The sequence below is a fragment of the Trachypithecus francoisi genome, unplaced genomic scaffold (genome assembly GCF_009764315.1).
Source record: "Trachypithecus francoisi isolate TF-2019V2 unplaced genomic scaffold, Tfra_2.0 Lachesis_group2, whole genome shotgun sequence".
NCBI classification, from domain to species: Eukaryota; Metazoa; Chordata; class Mammalia; order Primates; family Cercopithecidae; genus Trachypithecus; species Trachypithecus francoisi.
The window spans coordinates 85,459,668-85,477,642 of NW_022681465.1; the positions used below are offsets into that span (position 1 = coordinate 85,459,668).

General features: G+C 42.8%; 1 protein-coding gene and 1 long non-coding RNA gene across 2 annotated transcripts in view; both read right to left on the bottom strand.

The window, feature by feature from the left end:
• The window catches only part of ARL15 (ADP ribosylation factor like GTPase 15), a 455,769-nt gene that overhangs the window by 434,302 nt on the left and 3,492 nt on the right, over positions 1-17,975 (bottom strand). The window lies entirely within an intron of this gene.
• LOC117065114 overlaps positions 1-17,975 on the bottom strand; it is a 32,689-nt gene that overhangs the window by 11,389 nt on the left and 3,325 nt on the right. The window contains exon 2 of the long non-coding RNA XR_004429823.1: positions 15,793-15,902. This is a non-coding gene — a long non-coding RNA (uncharacterized LOC117065114). The remainder of the gene's footprint in view (positions 1-15,792; positions 15,903-17,975) is intronic.

Consider the following 17,975-nt stretch of genomic DNA (forward strand, 5'->3'; position numbering starts at 1 on the left):
TCCATTTTTAGCCAAGCGTCACAATATTGTCCAGATTGGCAATGCACGATGTTTAAACTGACAAAGTTTTAGTCTACATTATATAAAATTATATCAACTACCACTCAACATTTTTTTTTTTTTTTTTTTTTGAGATAGAGTCTTGCTCTGTCACGAGGCTGGAGTGCAGTGGCGTGATCTCGGCTCATTGCAACCTCCGCCCACCTCCCGGGTTCAAGCGATTCTCCTGCCTCAGCCTCCCGAGTAGCTGAGATTATAGGTGAGTACCACCACATCCAGCTAATTTTTCTATTTTTAGTAGAGACGGGGTTTCACCATGTTGGCCAGAATGGTCTCAATATCCTGATCTCATGATCCGCCCTCCTTGGCCTCCCAAAGTGCTGGGATTACAGGCATGAGCCACTGTGTCCAGTCTCACTCAATATCTTAATATTCAATAATATTTAATATTTTTAATGCTGTTATAATGATAGGTATCTACTTTGCCATGCATTGTCCATTAGGCACTTAGGAGCAAAATTAATTAGAATCACAAGGAAAATTACATTTATTCAATTATCGAGTATGAATTCATCTTCCATTCCCTATGTTCCATTCCTTTTCAATATAATTAAATGAACACAACTTTTCAGCACTGTCCTTCTACTAAAACCTTATAAATCATTGTTTAGGGATTCTTCCATTGATTTATCTTTTTAAGTCACTTCTTTGGGCATGATCCCTACATTGTCAAATCTATATTTAAAGTCCTCAAAATATTCAAATGGCCAAGTCCTTTTACTGAATCAGTACTTCTACATTAACTCACAAAAATTACTGTACTGCCAAGAAAAGGCTGACTACAGGAGAATGTGTAGTCATTTAAACAACCATTTAAAGGTTCAAAAAGATTTCTATTTGCTTATTAATTAGACAATCTCAACTTTTCCTCTTATTTTTCTGACTGTGGAGGGAAAAGAAAGGTAAGCTTTGAGGTTAGACAAACCTGAGTTTGAACCAATCAAGAAGTCACATTAGAAAACTCATCCATCCAAGGACAGACAGTCCTTGGTTTCCATGGGGGATTGGCTCCAGGACCCTCTGCAGATACTAAAATCTGTGGATGCTCAAGTTCCTATAGAAAATGCTGTAATATTTGCATATAACCTACACATATCCACCCGTATACTTTAAATCATCTCCAGATTACTTATAATACCTAATACAATGACAACATTGTGTAATTATTAGACTGTATTTTTTACTTTGTACTATTTTTTACATTTTTTTGTTCAAATATTTACAATTTGCAGTTCATTGAATCTGCAGATCTAGAGCCTGCAGATACAGAGGGTTAGCTATAATAATACTAAAGCTACTAACACTATTGAATTAAATAAGCAAGCATCAGGTGCTTAGCAGAGGGAAGATAATTTCTCACACCTAGTGAATCCAAAGCCAAGCCACCCACATCTACTACTGGAATGTGGATGAGTCTCCTGAACAGGCCCCACTAGTTCCCATCCGATCCCTGTATAATCCATCCTCCACTCAACAGCCAGAGCAAGTTTTCAACATGTAAATCTGGTGTTATCACCTCCTGCTTAATCTCATAGTTTAAGAGCAATCTTAACAGAAACCCAACTCCCAGTCACAACCGCCAGGCCCTAGGACATCTTAACTGGGCTCCCCTGGGGCTTGGGTTCAGAGCCAATTTCTTTGAGCCACTCTTTAGTATCTGATACCCCAAGCTCTGAGATTCCTATGAGCAGCTATACCACTGTCTCATACTTGCTGAGGACAAATAGCCCTAGTCAATACGCTCAGGGAACTACCTGGCATTTTCTGTAAGTCCCAGGGATCCCTGTGCCCAACTCAGGTGGTAGTATCTACCTACTTTTGTCCCCAGGGACCCACCCTATTTCCCTTTTCTTTTTCAAGGGATTCCACTTTTTCCTAAGTCTTGTAGATTTTCTCCTTATCCCATCCCTAAAGCCTAGCTGCCAAGTGGCACAAGCCCTCCCTCCCTTCCTTGCTGTTATGTTCTTGCTTCTCCAAAGGTGTGCACGTGGCCCTTCTTTATGAATGGGTTTTAGTGCTAAGGACTAAAGGGAACAGATATGTGGAGGGTGATATAAAAATCTAACAACTAAAAGCAGTATAGTCATTGCCTATGTTTCTGACGTGTCGTGTGGATAAACAAGCCACTGAAATACCTGCCCTCCACCTGTTATCAGCAAGCGGATCTCTCCAAAGCCCTCCCTTCACGCTCAAACCAGAAGGTTGAATCACAACCCATGAACCAGGTGAGCTATAGCCCCTCGTAAGTCCACTCCTTTCAGACGAGCAGTTTGCATTTCTGAGGGCAGAGTTTCTATTCAAGCATTTCATTAACATGGTGAATAATGTCTAGTAACTATACCTATAGAAATCGAGTAGAATCACACACAATTCAATTTAAAAGGACAGCCTTATCTTACAAGTCACAAGCGAAGCAAAAAAAGGCATTTACTAAGGTTCTCCTATGCACTAGGTATTTTTATACTGTCATCTCACTCAGCGCTCACAATGTAGGTATTTCCAGACCTATTTGTCATATGAAAAAAAAACTAAAGGATACTAGCCTGAGGCTAGTAAGTGGCAGAACGTAGACTACTGCCTAGGTCTAATTCTAAGCCAGTCCTTTTCCAGCTCTGCAACCCCACACGGTGTTGCAAAGAGACAGTTGGATATTCAAGAAATACTTTTAAGTAGAAATTGAATTTTAATTAGAGACTGAAATGAGAAACAACATATTCAAATGTACTGTATATAAAATTTTAACACACTGGAAACCACCCACGCATAATTCATGCTGCCAGAGTAACCTGGAGTGGGGGGGAGAGATCAAGCCTCACGACAAAACCTATGTTCTGCCTCCTGACTGAAGATCAGCTCAACATTGCACAGTGAGCTACTTTCCAATCTGTAACATTTGCAACTACGATTCTGTTGGAATCCTGTTCTTCCTTGATGCTACACCAAAAAGAGAACAAAATGCAGAACCAAATAAACTATTTGATAAGCCTCCAGTTCTCAACCATGTCTAAATGCAGTTTTTGTGTTCATCAAAACAGCTTCACTGTCCTCACTGATAATATACAATAATAATAAACATATAAGTAAATATCATAAACATATGCTTGTAAAAAGTCAAATATATTAAAATATCACTTGTTTAATAGTTCTGCATAAAATTAATTGGAAAAAACTCCACTGCCTAAACGACAAGAAAAGAAACATGTTAGTTCCTCCCCTATACCACAATGTTTTCTTAAATAACTCATAGTAAAGTGAAGAGAGATTGGCTGATACATTAGGACCAACCTAGAAGGAAAAAGTTGAAAGGAACTTTGCATCTACTTGAACCTCTCACTCAGTGCATGAACTCCTTTCTATGATGTCCCTAACAAGCAGGGAGCCAGCTTCTGTTCTGTCATTTCCTACTCAAGGAAGATGAACAAATCTTAAGAGAATTCTTCTTTACCTGAACCAATACCTGGCCTTCCTGTGATCTTGACCTGCTCAGACTCATAGAAGACATTATGCCCTTCAAACAACTAAAGCTACTGATTACATCATCCTTTTATTATTATTATTATTTTTTTTTTGAGATGAAGTCTCATTCTGTCACCAGGCTGGAATGCAGTGGCACGATCTCAGCTCACTGCAACCTCCACCTCCTGGGTTCAAGCAATTCTGCCTCAGCTTCCCAAGAAGCTGGGACTACAGGCGTGTGCCACCCATACCAAGGTAATTTTTGTATTTTAGTTTCACCATGTTGGCCAGGCTGTTCTTGAACTCCTAACCTCATGTGATCCTCCTGCCTCGGCCTCCCAAACTGTCTTGCTCTTCTTTAAAGGTTCCCCCCAAGTCCAAAAGCCAAAACTCCAATGCCAATGAAAAATATCATGCAATAACCCAGTGGCTGGCAAATTACAATCTGTGGGAAAATCCAGTCCACTGCCTGGTTTTGCCAACAAAGTTTTGTTGAAACACAACCACATCCATCTGTCTGTCTATTATCTATAGCTGCTTTCAAACTACTAAGTCAGAGTTCAGTAGTTGAAAGAAAGATGTATGTATTTTATGTTCAGTGTTATAGGCTACAGTCTCAGTAGTTACAAGGGTCATCCCTGTATTATTTAGGATGCCCAAATGCCTGCCAACCATTAAGCTCCCAAAAAGTATTTGCTGAGTAAGGAAAGTCAGAAAAGGAAAGAGGATGGTTAGGAAGAAGGGAAGGTAGGGCTTTTCTTCTCCGAAAACTAACTGAAATCCAGCCTTATAGAATACTTTAAAACCTAACAGATCCTTGTCTTGCTGCAAGATCTTTTAACACAGGGCTACATAGCAGAATTAAAATCGAGGACCTAAAGTGACTATGTTTCATTTCAGGCAAATAAACACTGATTAAAATATCATTTAATAAAACAAAAGTCCTGGTTAATTTTGAATGCATGGGAAAATACTACTCACACTCAGTGTTAGAAGCATATGTATTTGTTATTGTTGCTACTGCTTATTGTCTTAATATCACTCACTGCAATTATATAAAGCAATTGGGATAAATAATCTTTCCCTCAGATGAACTCTTATGCACTCTGGATTTGGGGAAACAGAAAAGAACTACTTTAAGACAGATGAGGAAAAGACTGAATCGTCAAGTAAGCTTACTATAACTCTTGATTCTTCATCTCCTTCCTGTTTTAATAATCACTCATTTTTACGATGGTTTATTCAAGACAACCTTTGTAGAAAGTATTAAAATATGCATCACATCTTGCATAGCTTTTATAATTTCAACTTTTTAAGCAACTTGTTTCATTATACTTGTGTTCTCTTACAAAGAATCTGATGTGAAGTAAGAATTAGCAACTCAAGATCTTTCTCAACACAGAACCAAAATTTTTACTGAGTCCATTTTATGAAACTACTCCAAGTGAATATTAAGCTCACATAATTAATTATTTATGATAAAACTGGAAGAACTCAGAAGACATGAAATGGAAAATATTCACCTAAGGGTATTAACAAAGATCCCCAGTATAGTTAGGTATTCTGCCCAAATAATGACATAATTAAACTAAAACATCACTAGCACAGGAATCTCAGACTGTACAAAAATTGCAGCCTACATCCACAGAAATAATGAGGAGGGGCTGCACTCCAGGCTTAAAAAGTAATGCTACCCACAGCCCACGGCCAGGTCAGTAGGGACCCTGAAAGAGTCTGGAAGTGCAAAGGAAACCTAGGAGCAATCGAGTGATCCCATCTAAATGACCCAACCTTTAAAATACACATAGAAATCCCAAGAAATCATAGCAAAAAGTATGTTACACTGAAAAAAATTACTGGTGAACAATACAAAATATACATTTCTATACAAAATGAAACAAAGAGAGGAATCCAATAATCCCAAGAGGTTTTCTACTTTAGCCCAGTGACTTGAAAAAAGAACCAGTCTCATTCAGGAAACATTCAAAATGACCAAGAACAGTGACATTACCCAATAAATCGTCTCAATGCTCCTTCCTCTACCATACCCTGCCTCTCAGAAAACATTCACACAGGAAGAAGGGGTAAAAGAGCTGGCCAATAAATCACATGCTCTGCTTCTCAAAAGCAGAAACTTGACTTTCAAATTGTTGGACTCCAAAGAAATAGGAACTGAAGGCTCCAAACAATAACAGAATTCCAGAGTAGCACCTCAGAAAACTCGTCTAGTCAGTTCAAAGAGAGTCGGCTGGTGTGGCCAAACACAGATAACAGCTGTAAGCAGAACTGGCCTGAGGAGAGATGTGGGCCACCCTCTTCCCTGCCAGGGCCTTTCACCCTGTGAATCAGAAATAGCCACCACTTAAAACACCAGCAAGCAGCTGCAGTGTCTTTAACCCAGTTACCCTACACTATGCTTATTAAGCAGAGGCAGGGAGACTTTTGAAAGGCTGGTATGGAGAAAATGAATCAAAATGGAGTTAAATCTTTTTGGTGACAACAGTACCATAAGTCTTTGTTTTACATACAAACAAACACTTTTCTAGTACTTACAGAATTAGGCTCTCTTTTAAATGCTTTATATATACATTAACTCAGTTCTGTGGGGTAGGTATTTAATACTATCATTACACCCACTTTGCATAGAAGGAAACAGGCACAGAGGCTGCAGAGCAGGTAAGACACATGGCTATAATGCAAATGCAGGCAGTCTGGCTGTGCCCCTAACCCTTATTATGTGCAGCATCTCAGTCCAAACAAATATTTACTCAGCACCTGTCATGTGTACTTGTGCTAGGTTCTGCGCATATTAAGAGGCCTGCAACCCAGCCCTGCACTATGCCACAATGTGCTCTGTCCTATAACACAGAGAGCAACAAAGGCCCGAGGCAGCGTCATGGCTAGCACATTAGGCACCTCTGTGCCAGTTCACAATGGGTATCTGGGCAAGCCAAGCAGGGGCTGGATTTCAGCCCCACTTGCCCCCTTGGCCAGGCACTTCTGTGCAGTGTCTAACAGGCCTCACTGTCTAAGGCAGCCCTGCAGTGGCCCTGGAAGGACGCTGCATTCTGTTTTGGTAGTGAAAGGTTGGGAGAAGAGAAGTTTAAATAATGGGAGGAGAGAAAACTAAAAATGATTTCCACAATACTATGCTCCTGATCCTTTTAATTAGGTAGAAGTCAGGATCACAGAGCCCATTTTAGCTTTACTAACAATGCATCCAGATTACTATACAATTGTTCCAGACATAACATATGAGGGCTAACCTCACAAACTGCCCTAACAAAACAGCCCTAAGCAGGCTGCCCACAACAAAACAAACTCCAGGCTCCAACAACTGCCTGTGACCAGATTTCAGTCCTGTTGGAAAGGCCTCGGCCTGGGCCATCTTCATTAGCTTCTGGACTCAGCACTTCAAACTATGAGTTCTCTGCCTTGGGAACCTGAAACTGGCAGGACTCAAACCCAGGGACCCCTCCAAAGAAATCCAGCCCTGTGATAGATCCAGACAGCAACTGAGTCTCCTGAGGGGGTCCAGTCTGCCCATTCACCAGGAACCAGAACTCCCCTGGTAGTGCAACCCCTCTTAGTAGAAAAAAAATAGGCCAAGAGTCTTAAGAATCCAGTAATTGAGCTGTGGGTTTAGTAATCTGAATGAGGACCCTCTGTAGCACAATTAACCTGGGCCTAATCTTCTCCCAGCTCCCTAAACCAGGGAACTGCTAGATGAAATAACATCTTTCATGTTAAGGTCATCCTTACTGTACACTGCTCTGTGCCTCCCTTCCAATAAGCCCATCTCACACTAGTACCTGCCCTCCCCAGCCTTTCCATAGAACCCTCTGCCACAGTGGTGGTGGTGCATTAACTCTGCAGTACTCGTTAGGAAGAAGGGCTTTGGAGCCAGATTTCTTGGGTTTAAGTCCCAGCTCTGCCTCTTAACTTGCTGTATTTCCTTAATCAAGTTCCTTATTCTTTCTACATTTCAGTTTTGACATCGGAAAAATTGAGATGATACTGCTAGCACCTACCTCACAGAGTTGGTTTAAGGATTCAATAAGTAAAGCCCTTAGAAAGTATCTACCAATATAAATACTGTGATTGCTTTTTTGCTATTATGAAGAACAAGAAGAGGCAGGAAAGGAGGAAGTAGCAAGCACTAACCTAAGAGTATGTGTATTATTTCAGTTACTCTTCACAGCAAATCCAAGAGGAGGTTCCTCTTACTGTCCTCACTCTACTAATGAGAAAAGTGAGGCACTGAAAAGGCAACTAACTTGCCAAAGTTACACAGAATAGTTGGTGAAGCCAAGGAGTTCAACCCAAAGCCCGCAGCACTCAACCATGAAACAAACTCCTCTACATCCACAAAAGCTCTGTTAAATGTACCCTCTATCTTGTGGCCTAACTCAATCCCTTGAAACCACCCTCTCCCACTCTTGGGCCACGACCGTCCCACTCCTTTCAAGACTCAGGACAATACACTCTATCCAGTGTTCTCTACTGCTACTTGTTAATGATGTCAACCAACCCTGCCTCATTCACTAAGGATTTCTGATATCTGGCTCAGTCTTTCACTCAAACACAAGCCCTGCTATGGTCCTGGTGACTTCCTCCATGAGGACGATCCATCTGACACTTTGGCTGTATTTCCTCTGCTGCCTCGTGACCTCCCCATCTTTTACCTGCTGCCAGCCATAGCCGCACCCTGGGGCCTCCCCTTGGAGAGTCTACCTCTGCAGTCTTCAATTCACACCCCTATTGTCTGACCACATTGAACTTTCTTTCCCTCCAGTTTTCTGACTTGTTACTCCTTACAACATTTATGGTTCAGCCTTATCAAGATAACCGTCCCTTCCATCTTCTACTTTCTATTTGCTGTTCTTTCCTTCCCTTCCAATAACTCAGATCTCAGTCTATCATTTCAAACATTTTCTTACCAGTGTACTAAGTTTCTGCACCCCATTGTCTACCTATGGATTCACCTTAGATTAGGAAAAACCCTAACCCTTACCAATCTAATTGCCCACCTTCTTAAAACTACATCTAGACAGCTACAAAGGCTACAAGGAAAGAAAAAAGAAATCACACAACCATCTAAATGTGTACCAAGTCATGGTCTGTGACTTTAGCACCACACAACTACCAACCCTCTGTGTCCCTGGTCATCCTCAGCCCTCAGTCTTCACTGCAGCTTCTTCAATCCTCCTCAGCTAAAACCCCTACCTGACCACATTTCAGTCACTCTTGGCAAAACGACCTCACATTCTACTTCACCAGCACTGCGCCATCTCTAGTCCCATTTAAGGAAAGCCACCCCCCAACCTTCCTGCCCCTCCAGTTCCAGCCCTTTCTCTTCTCTTTCCTGGTGAATGTCTCACAAAACATTCATTGGAGCAGCATCATCTCCTCATTTCCCACTCCTCCACTAATCGGCACCCCCAGAAGGCCCATGACAGCCCTCTGGCCAAGGTCACCACTGACATGAATTCAGTGGTCATTTTCCAGTCATTATCTTCCATGATCTCTGGTCAACGTTTAACAAAATTGGCCACTGTTGGCCGGGAGCGGTGGCTCAAGCCTGTAATCCCAGCACTTTGGGAGGCCGAGACGGGTGGATCACGAGGTCAGGAGTTCGAGACCATCCTGGCTAACACGGTGAAACCCCGTCTCTACTAAAAAAAACAAAAAGCTAGCCGGGCGAGGTGGCTGGTGCCTGTAGTCCCAGCTACTCGGGAGGCTGAGACAGGAGAATGGCGTAAACCCGGGAGGCGGAGCTTGCAGTGAGCTGAGATCCGGCCACTGCACTCCAGCCTGGGCGACAGAGCGAGACTCCGTCTCAAAAAAAAAAAAAAAATTGGCCACTTTCTCCTTTTGGAAAGTCTCTATCCTCAGCCTGCTTGACATTACACTCTCCAGGTTTCCTTTCAGCCTCTCAGTTCTCTTTCTCCCAGGCTCCTCTTTTTGGTTGTTGTTGGTATTTTCTTTCTTTCTTTCTTTTCATTTTTTGTTTTGAGATGGGGTCTTGTTCTGTCACCCAGGCTGGAGTGCCATGGCATGATCATGGCTCACTGAAGCCTCAACATCCCAGACTCGGGTGATCCTCCTGCCTCAGCCTCCCAGGTAGCTGGGGCCACAGGTGAATGCCACCATGCCTGGCTATCTTATTTTTTTGTAGAGACAGAGGTCTCACTATGTTGCCCAGTATAGTCTCAAACACCTGGTCCCAAGTGATCCTCCCACCTTGGCCTCCAAAAGTGCTGAGATTACAAGCACAAGCCACCATGGCTGGCTTGCAAGCTTCTCTTTGGTTCCTTTTCTTTTGGTGATCCCATAAAAGCTGCATGTGTACTACATGCCAGCAGTGGCTGAGGCCATATGCATCCTCAAGTCTTTTCCTTTCCCACACAACTGAACCCTCATGCACGGCTATGGCTTCAGCTACCATCTAAGTGGTTGCAAATGTAAGCTCAGAAGTTAACCAGACCTAGGTTCAAATTCTGGCTCCACCACATCTTAGGCACAACACTGAATTTCTCTAAGCTTCAGTTTTCTAATCTCTAAAATGATAATAGCAAATGTATATCATATAAATAACACTGAGCACTGTGCCTCCCGTAAAATATTAATAATATAGTTGCAGTAAGGCCGGGGGCGGTGGCTCAAGCCTGTAATCCCAGCACTTTGGGAGGCCGAGGCGGGCGGATCACGAGGTCAGGAGATCGAGACCCTCCTGGTTAACACGGTGAAACCCCGTCTCTACTAAAAAATACAAAAAACTAGCCGGGCGCAGTGGCGGGCGCCTGTGGTCCCAGCTACTCGGAGGCTGAGACGGGAGAATGGCGGGAACCCAGGAGGCGGAGCTTGCAGTGAGCTGAGATCGCGCCACTGCACTCCAGCCTGGGCGACACAGCGAGACTCCGTCTCAAAAAAAAATATATATATATATATAGTTGCAGTATGTAACAATAAATGTTAGCTATTAGCTTTTTTTGTTTTGTTTTTTTGAGACGGAGTCTTGCTCTGTCGCCAGGCTAGAGTGCAGTGGCGCGATCTCAGCTCACTGCAATCTTTGCCTCCTGGGTTCAAGCAATTCTCCTGCCTCAGCCTCCCAAGTAGCCGGAACTAAAGGCGCGCACCACCACGCCCGGCTAATTTTTTGTATTTTAATAGAGACAGGGTTTCACCATGTTGGCCAGGATGGTCTTGATCTCCTGACCTCATGATCCACACAACTCGGCCTCCCAAAGTGCTGGGACTACAGGCATGAGCCACCGCGCCCGGCCCTAGGTATTAGTTTTAACTACATCTCCAAATCTCACCTCTGAGTTTCCATTTACCTATGTGAAATCTCAAGTTGAATTACTGCACAAGCAGTTCAAACTCAGTCACTCTGAAATCAAACTTCTCCCTTTCCCACCCAACCTGCTATTTCTTCGGGATTACAGATCACAGTGCATGACCCCATTACCCACCTCAATACCTACGGTGGTTTTAAAACATGTCCAAAAATTCTTCAACCTTCCTCCCACTAAGAGATATCTCTCTTCTGCCCTTGAACCTAGCAATGCCTTTCTGACTATCTTGATGAAAAGAACACAGTAAAAGTGACACTGCATCACTGTTGAGGACTGGGTAGAAAAGACCAGGCAGTTTCTGCCAGTTTCTCCTGGTACATTTGCTCTGTGAGCCTTCAGCCTAAATATGAAAAGTCCAGCTATCTTGAGGCCATCACACAGAAAGACCACATGAAGAGGGATGACCCAGGGGGCCACCCTTGTCCAGCACCCAGCTGTTGAAATGTACCTAGCCCAGATGCCAGGCATGTGTATGAAGCCTTGAGGTGACCCCACCCTCCATCTGTTTACAACTTCATGAGGGATCCTGGACAAGAACTGCCTAGTTGAACCCAGTCAACCCCCGATTCACGAGTAAAATACATTGTCATTGTGTTAAACTATTGTTTTAAGGTGGTTCATTACTCAGTATTAGATAACCAGAACAATGCTCAAACCAAAAACCTAAGAATTAGCCCTGAGATCTATTCTGTTGTCATCTTCCACATCCAATTACAAAATTCTGGCAATTCTTAAATGCTGCCTGAATCCATCTACATTTCTGCATCCGTCCTGCCCCTTCCTGGTTGTGAACACCATCATCTCATTTCTGGGTCAGGACATCTTCCTAACTAGTCTTGCTCCAGTCTGCCCTCCCTTTCTAATCCTTCTCTGCACTGCAGACAGATCTGACCATGTCATTGCAGGCAAACATTTAGGGTTTATATGACCCTAGCTGGGCTCTGCAGCTTCATGTCTAGCACTGCTCCAAACCCTGCTCCAAAAACACAGAACCCCTGGAGTTCCTTGAAGTCATGGGGTTACTCACCCCCAAATCTCCGCACAGCTATTCCTTTTGCCTGGCTCTGGCCCTGCCTGTCACTGGGCCAACTTTACTCAGCTTCAATGTTGCAGATGTTAAAAGACTCCTCTGGGAAGTTCTCTTTGGCCCTGGAATCTAGGTTAGGTTCCCTTTCATGTGCTACTCGAGTCATCTTTATTTCCCTCCAGATAGACTATGCTACTCCAAAATGTAACTGTTTATTTTTCATCGTACAGGAGCATAAGCACCTTGAGGGCAGACCAACTTCTTACTCACTCCACTTTTTTTTTTTTAGGGAAAAAAGCAAATTTAAAAAGATAGGACATTATGTTCCAATTCTGGTAAAATTCTTAAAGCACACAAAATGATACTATATATGGTTTACACCCATATGCATATATGATAAAAAGCCAAAAACATGCATGAGACTGTTACTTACTAACCTCGGGATAGTGGTCACCACTGAGAAGGGTGGAGGAGGAAGCATGCAGGGAACAGGAGTCTTTAGTTTCATTTAAAGATCACCAGAGTTTTGAAGTCAAAATGGCAAAATGTTAACACCTGTTCAATCAGGAAGGCAGGTACACAGAAGTCTGTTATATTATTTTCTGTACTTTTCTGAGTGCTTAAAATAATTCATAATTAGAAATAAAACTCTGAAAGAATTGTATTTCTGTTTAGCTCCTGACTCCATGTCTACACTGATTAGGAACAGGTATAGACCTCCAATGCCTCAATCAATGGTCCTGGAGCGCCTCCAGATTGTCATTCCCTTCCCCGAGAGAGAGGCCAGAGCAGCAGCTCTCCTGTTGAAAAAAGAATGCAGGGGAATCCCTTTTGGAGAGACATGGACACAATTAGTGGGATAAGTCCTCAACTCTGAAAGCAGCAGTCTAGGTACAGAGGAACTTGATAAATGAGAGTGGCTTGCAACTCTAGGTACAGAGGAACTTGATAAATGAGAATGGCTTGCAAATGCAACTTTTCAGATGGTGAGTTACTATCAAAATCATGTAGAAGTGTTTGGCTCTATGAGCCACAGGGCAGAACACCTACCTTTATGCACAGTGAAGGAGAAAGTGGGTAATCAATGAAAATAAAATCAATGAGCAGACTCCCACCTCAAACACAAACCCATACAACTTTCCCAGTGGGAGCTGCACTGTCACTGAGTTCCCAGAGGGCCTCTCACAGGCAACCAGGTGACAGAAACAATCAAGTGACGCCTCAATTTCCAGAATTGTTATCTATGGTTCGCATAGTCTCTCTCACTCGTCCTCCCAATAATTATTAATTATAATAGGTAAGCAGCACCAAAGAATGCTCACGACCATGGGCTTAGAATCAGACAAGCTCATACCCTGACCCTGACCCTCCCCTAGTTATGCAATTCTAGGCAACACTCAACCTTTCAGAGTCTCAAGTTTCCTCTTTTCTAAGTTGCCATGTCTTTGTAAGTCAGCAATACCTGGTTAACAGGACTATTGGGAGGATTAAATTTGGTGATCCAAGTAAAACACTCTGCACTGTAAATGGTACACAGTCCTGTATTTACCAGACACCAGACTAGATTCCAGTGATAAAATGGTGATTCAGATGGTCAGGGAACCAGCAATGATGCAGGTTATAGACTCAGATGCCAGCCATGTATTTAGTGCTAGAAATCTGAACTGGCCTTATAAATTGTGGGGCCCAGTGCAAAATGAAAACGCAAAGCCCTGTTCTAAAATTAAGATTTTTTTTTTTTCAGGATAGTGACCAAAGAGCAGTAAACCAAGCATGGGGCTCTTCTGAACCCAGTGGTTGCACGGCTGGGAAGCCAGCCCTGCTAAAAGTAGATGTGCCTAGGTACTTTACAGACACTCAGAAAATGAGGGTCAACCAGAACTGGGCTTCTTAGACTCATCCAAACACCTGGGGCATTCGGAGAGACGACAGGGGAGAGCCACGTCATAACACAGGGGGCTGCAGGATCCAAAGTAAAAGCCCCTCAATAATTTAATTTGTGGGAGGTATCAGAGGAAATTCCCATTTCTTGTCACCAACAATAGTTACAAGACCTTCCCTAATAAGCTTTCCTTCTCTTTAGTCTACCTTAGAAATAAATCCTTTATAAAGTTAATACCATCAAGAGATTTTGCCCAGCTGAAGTCCAAAAGCAACAGGCTGCTTATGGTCTAGTGTCTGCTGGGAACAGCCGACTTCCCAGGCAGCACGTGGCAAAGGAACATAGCAGTCTCAGTACCTCTTCAAAAGAAACGGGGCTGAGCACGATGGCTCACACCTGTGATCCCAGCACTTTGGGAAGCTGAGCTAGGTGGATCGCTTGAGGTCAGGAGATCGAGACCAGCCTGGACAACATGGTGAAACCCCGTCTCTACCAAAACATACAAAAACTAACCACATGCCTATAGTCCCAGCTACTCAGGAGGCTTAGGTGGGATAATTGCTTGAACCTGGGAGGCAGAGGTTGCAGTGAGCTGAGATCAAGCCACAGAACTCTAGCGTGGATGACAGAGTGAGACCCTGTCAAGCAAGCAAGCAACCAAGCAAGAAAGCAAGATAAAGCAAGCAAGCAAGCAAGAAACAAACAAACTGGGGCTTGGGGCAGGTAGGAATGTGCCCCTGAAAGTGACACTAGGGGACTGAGTAAGGAGATGGCACCACTGCACTCCAGCCTGAATAACAGAGTGAGACCCTGTCAAAAAAAAAAAAAAAAAGAAGAATGGGGGGGGGAGGAGAGGGTGGTGGGGAGGGGAGAAAAACGAAACGAAACAAAACTGGGGCTTGGGGCAGGTAGGAATGTGCCCCTGAAAGTGACACTAGGGGGCTGAGTAAGGAGGTTGCCTGAAAATCTGTATGTGGTCACCTGATGGAACATTAGATACTGAAGATCACCTCAGTGACTGTGACCAGGGTAAGGAGACTGTAAGGCAGGAGTTCCCAGCACACAACATAGTTCTCTTCCTAGCCAGCCTTCTCTGTAACAATCACCTGCCAGAGTCCTTGGGGACAAGGGCGCATCAGCCAGCCTGCTCATGGCCACTGCTTTCTTTAACATAGCAGTGGTCAAGTACCACTTTTCTGTACCTGTTTACTTAAGAAGCAATATACTAAAAATTCTGAGTGCATCCCAACTGCTTTAACACCAAGCTGCCTGAGCCTCTGCCCAACACAAAGGAACTACTTGTAGGTAGAAGGCAATGAAGAGGGAGGGCCCTAGGCCACACGCGCAGTTCAACTACTTGCTAGCTGTGTGAACTTGAGGAAATTACACAACCTCCCTGAGTCTCAGTTTAATGCTATTACACATGCAAAGCACTTAGAACACTGACACAGAGTAAGTGTTCAATAAATGTTAACTGATTTTGCCCTCCTAATTATAACTCATATGCTTATCTCCTCTCACCCCCCACCCCAGCACTGCCCACATGCCAACAAGCATGTGGCTTTGACATCTTTCAGAATGCAAGTCCCTGGAGGGCATGAATCAAGGTCCCTATGTGTCCTCTCCTAGGGCTCATACTGTTAGACTAGAGCCACAGAAGTTTGGGAACCAGACCTAACACCTTTGTAGAAAAGTTCCTACCTAATGGTATGGATTTGCTCAAAACATTTTTGCTAAGTGAACTCCATATATGGTAGATCTGTTTATTGTGCTCAGATAATTTTTTATCTTATAAATTATTAAGAAAGGAATATTTAACGTGACTGCCTAATCCAGTCGACATTTAGACTAAAAAGTGTTTGACCTACGTTATCACTTAACAGTTAGTCAAAATAAATACAACTTACAATGTTCATAGATATTCAGAGTTTAAAACAATGTACTTTTTTTTATCAATAAAGAAGTTCAGTTCACAGATAACTGAACATAATATGAAATCACAAATGTACCTTCACTCCTCTTTTCAAGTAGGATCCTTGACAATTTCATAGTGCCTGTGGGCTCTCCCTTTTGTAGCACATCATGGGTTTCTATTGTTGGTTAGTTAGCTGGTTTTTATCTGCAAATGGTGAGAGATTTGTGATGATCGACCCAATTCTCTGCAACATCTTCGCCACTGACACATATATTTTTATGATGGCAGATACAGCCTATAACCAAGAAACTAAATAGGCCAGGTCTACCAGTCTTTACAAAGAAATCTTATTAAACTAACCTTATCAAATCTAATCTTATTAAATGCCAAACACTGGCCAGGCGCGGTGGCTCATGCCTGTAATCCCAGCACTTTGGGAGGCCGAGGCAGGTGGATCACCTGAAGTCAGGAGTTTGAGACCAGCCTGGCCGACATGATGAAACCCCATCTCTACTAAACATACAAAAATTAGCTGGGCATGGTGGTGAGTATCTGTAATCCCAGTTACTTAGGAGGCTGAGACAGGAGAATTGCTTGAACCCAGGAGGCAGAGGTTGCAATGAGCCAAAATCACCCCATTGCACTCCACCCTGGGTGACAAGAGCGAAACTCTGTCTCAAAAAAAAAAAAAAACCCCAACATGGTACAGTAGTTTCCCCTCATCCATGGGGGATATATTCCAAGTCCCAGTGGATACCTAAAACCACAGATAGTACTGAGCTGTCATAGAACTAACTAACATAGCACATAGCACACTATATTTTTTCCTATACACACACACCTATGATGAAGTTTAATGTATAAATTAGGAACAGTAAGTGATTAATAACTAATAATAAAAGTGAACAATATACTATAATAAAAGTTGTGTGAATGTGGTCTCTCTCTCTCTTAAAATATCTTATTGTACTGTACTCACCTATTTTGAGACCTCAGTGGACCATGGTTAGCTGAAATTTTGAAAAGTAAAACTGGATGGGAGGGTGGGGGCTACTATATACAAATGCAATGAATATTAATTGACAATTAGCATCCAAGACTTATCAACCATTTTTACTTGTCACATTTTCAAGTCTAAGTTTATATTTTAGTTCACAATAAAACACATAAAATGAGAGAAATGTACTAGAAAGCAAAGAAGCACATCAGAAACTACCCCCTCCCCTATGTGCCTTACTTAACCTGTCCTGCCACAGGTTCCTCTAGAGCCACACACCTGCCAGTCCTGCAGCCAAGGAGGATATTATAGCTGAGGGCTCATCCTCCATGACTTTCAGGGCCATGCACAAAGTAGGGGCTCCATAAATATTTGTTGAATAGATAAATTATTCAAATGGGTTTTATTTTCATAGCTTTTAAAAGAATCTTAAAAGAGTCTTGTGACTTCCTGACTGTTGCTTACAACTCCCAGTATTTCCATAAATTGAGACTAGTTTAAAAGGTATGTCAATACCACTAAGCAGTAACAGTCATTCTACAGGACGTATAAAAGTAACATCAGCAACATAATTACAATACATTAATGTCTTTTTTTGTGTGTCTTGAGACCAAGTCTCACTCTGTCGCCCAGGTTGGAGTGCAGTGGTGTGATCTCGGCTCACTGCAACCTCTGCCTCCCAGGTTCAAGCAATTCTCCTGCCTCAGCCTCCCAAGTTGCTAAGATTACAGGCGTGCGCCACCACGCCCAGCTAATTTTTGTATTTTAAGTAGAGATGGGGTTTCCCCATGTCAGCCAGGCTGGTCTTGAACTACTGACCTCAAGTGATCCACCTGTCTCGCCCTCCCAAAGTGCTGGGATTACAGGCATGAGCCACCTCGCCCAGCCATACAATTATTAACATTTTATATTTGAAAAGCAATGTACTGTTTACAAATGGCTTTCCCTCCACTATCTCATTTAATCATCATAGGTATTACACAGAGTACAACCAATTCTACCACTGTTGTTTTGATGGCACAAAGGGAAAAAAGGTTAATTCCAGATCAACCATCACAAGAGTCAAGACAGAAAATTTTGAACTGAAAGGAATCTAGAAGTTGATCTTGTCCAAGCTCCCAGGAAAACTCGAGAAATGTGTTTTGCTCTTTCATTTTAACTGCACTATTTTCTCCTACGTTATTCAAAAAGCTTTGCACATTGTATTACTAGTTATACCTATGAGAAGAAAGAGTAAGATGCTGGTACTGCCTATTGGGACAGCAGCTAAATGTTTACCC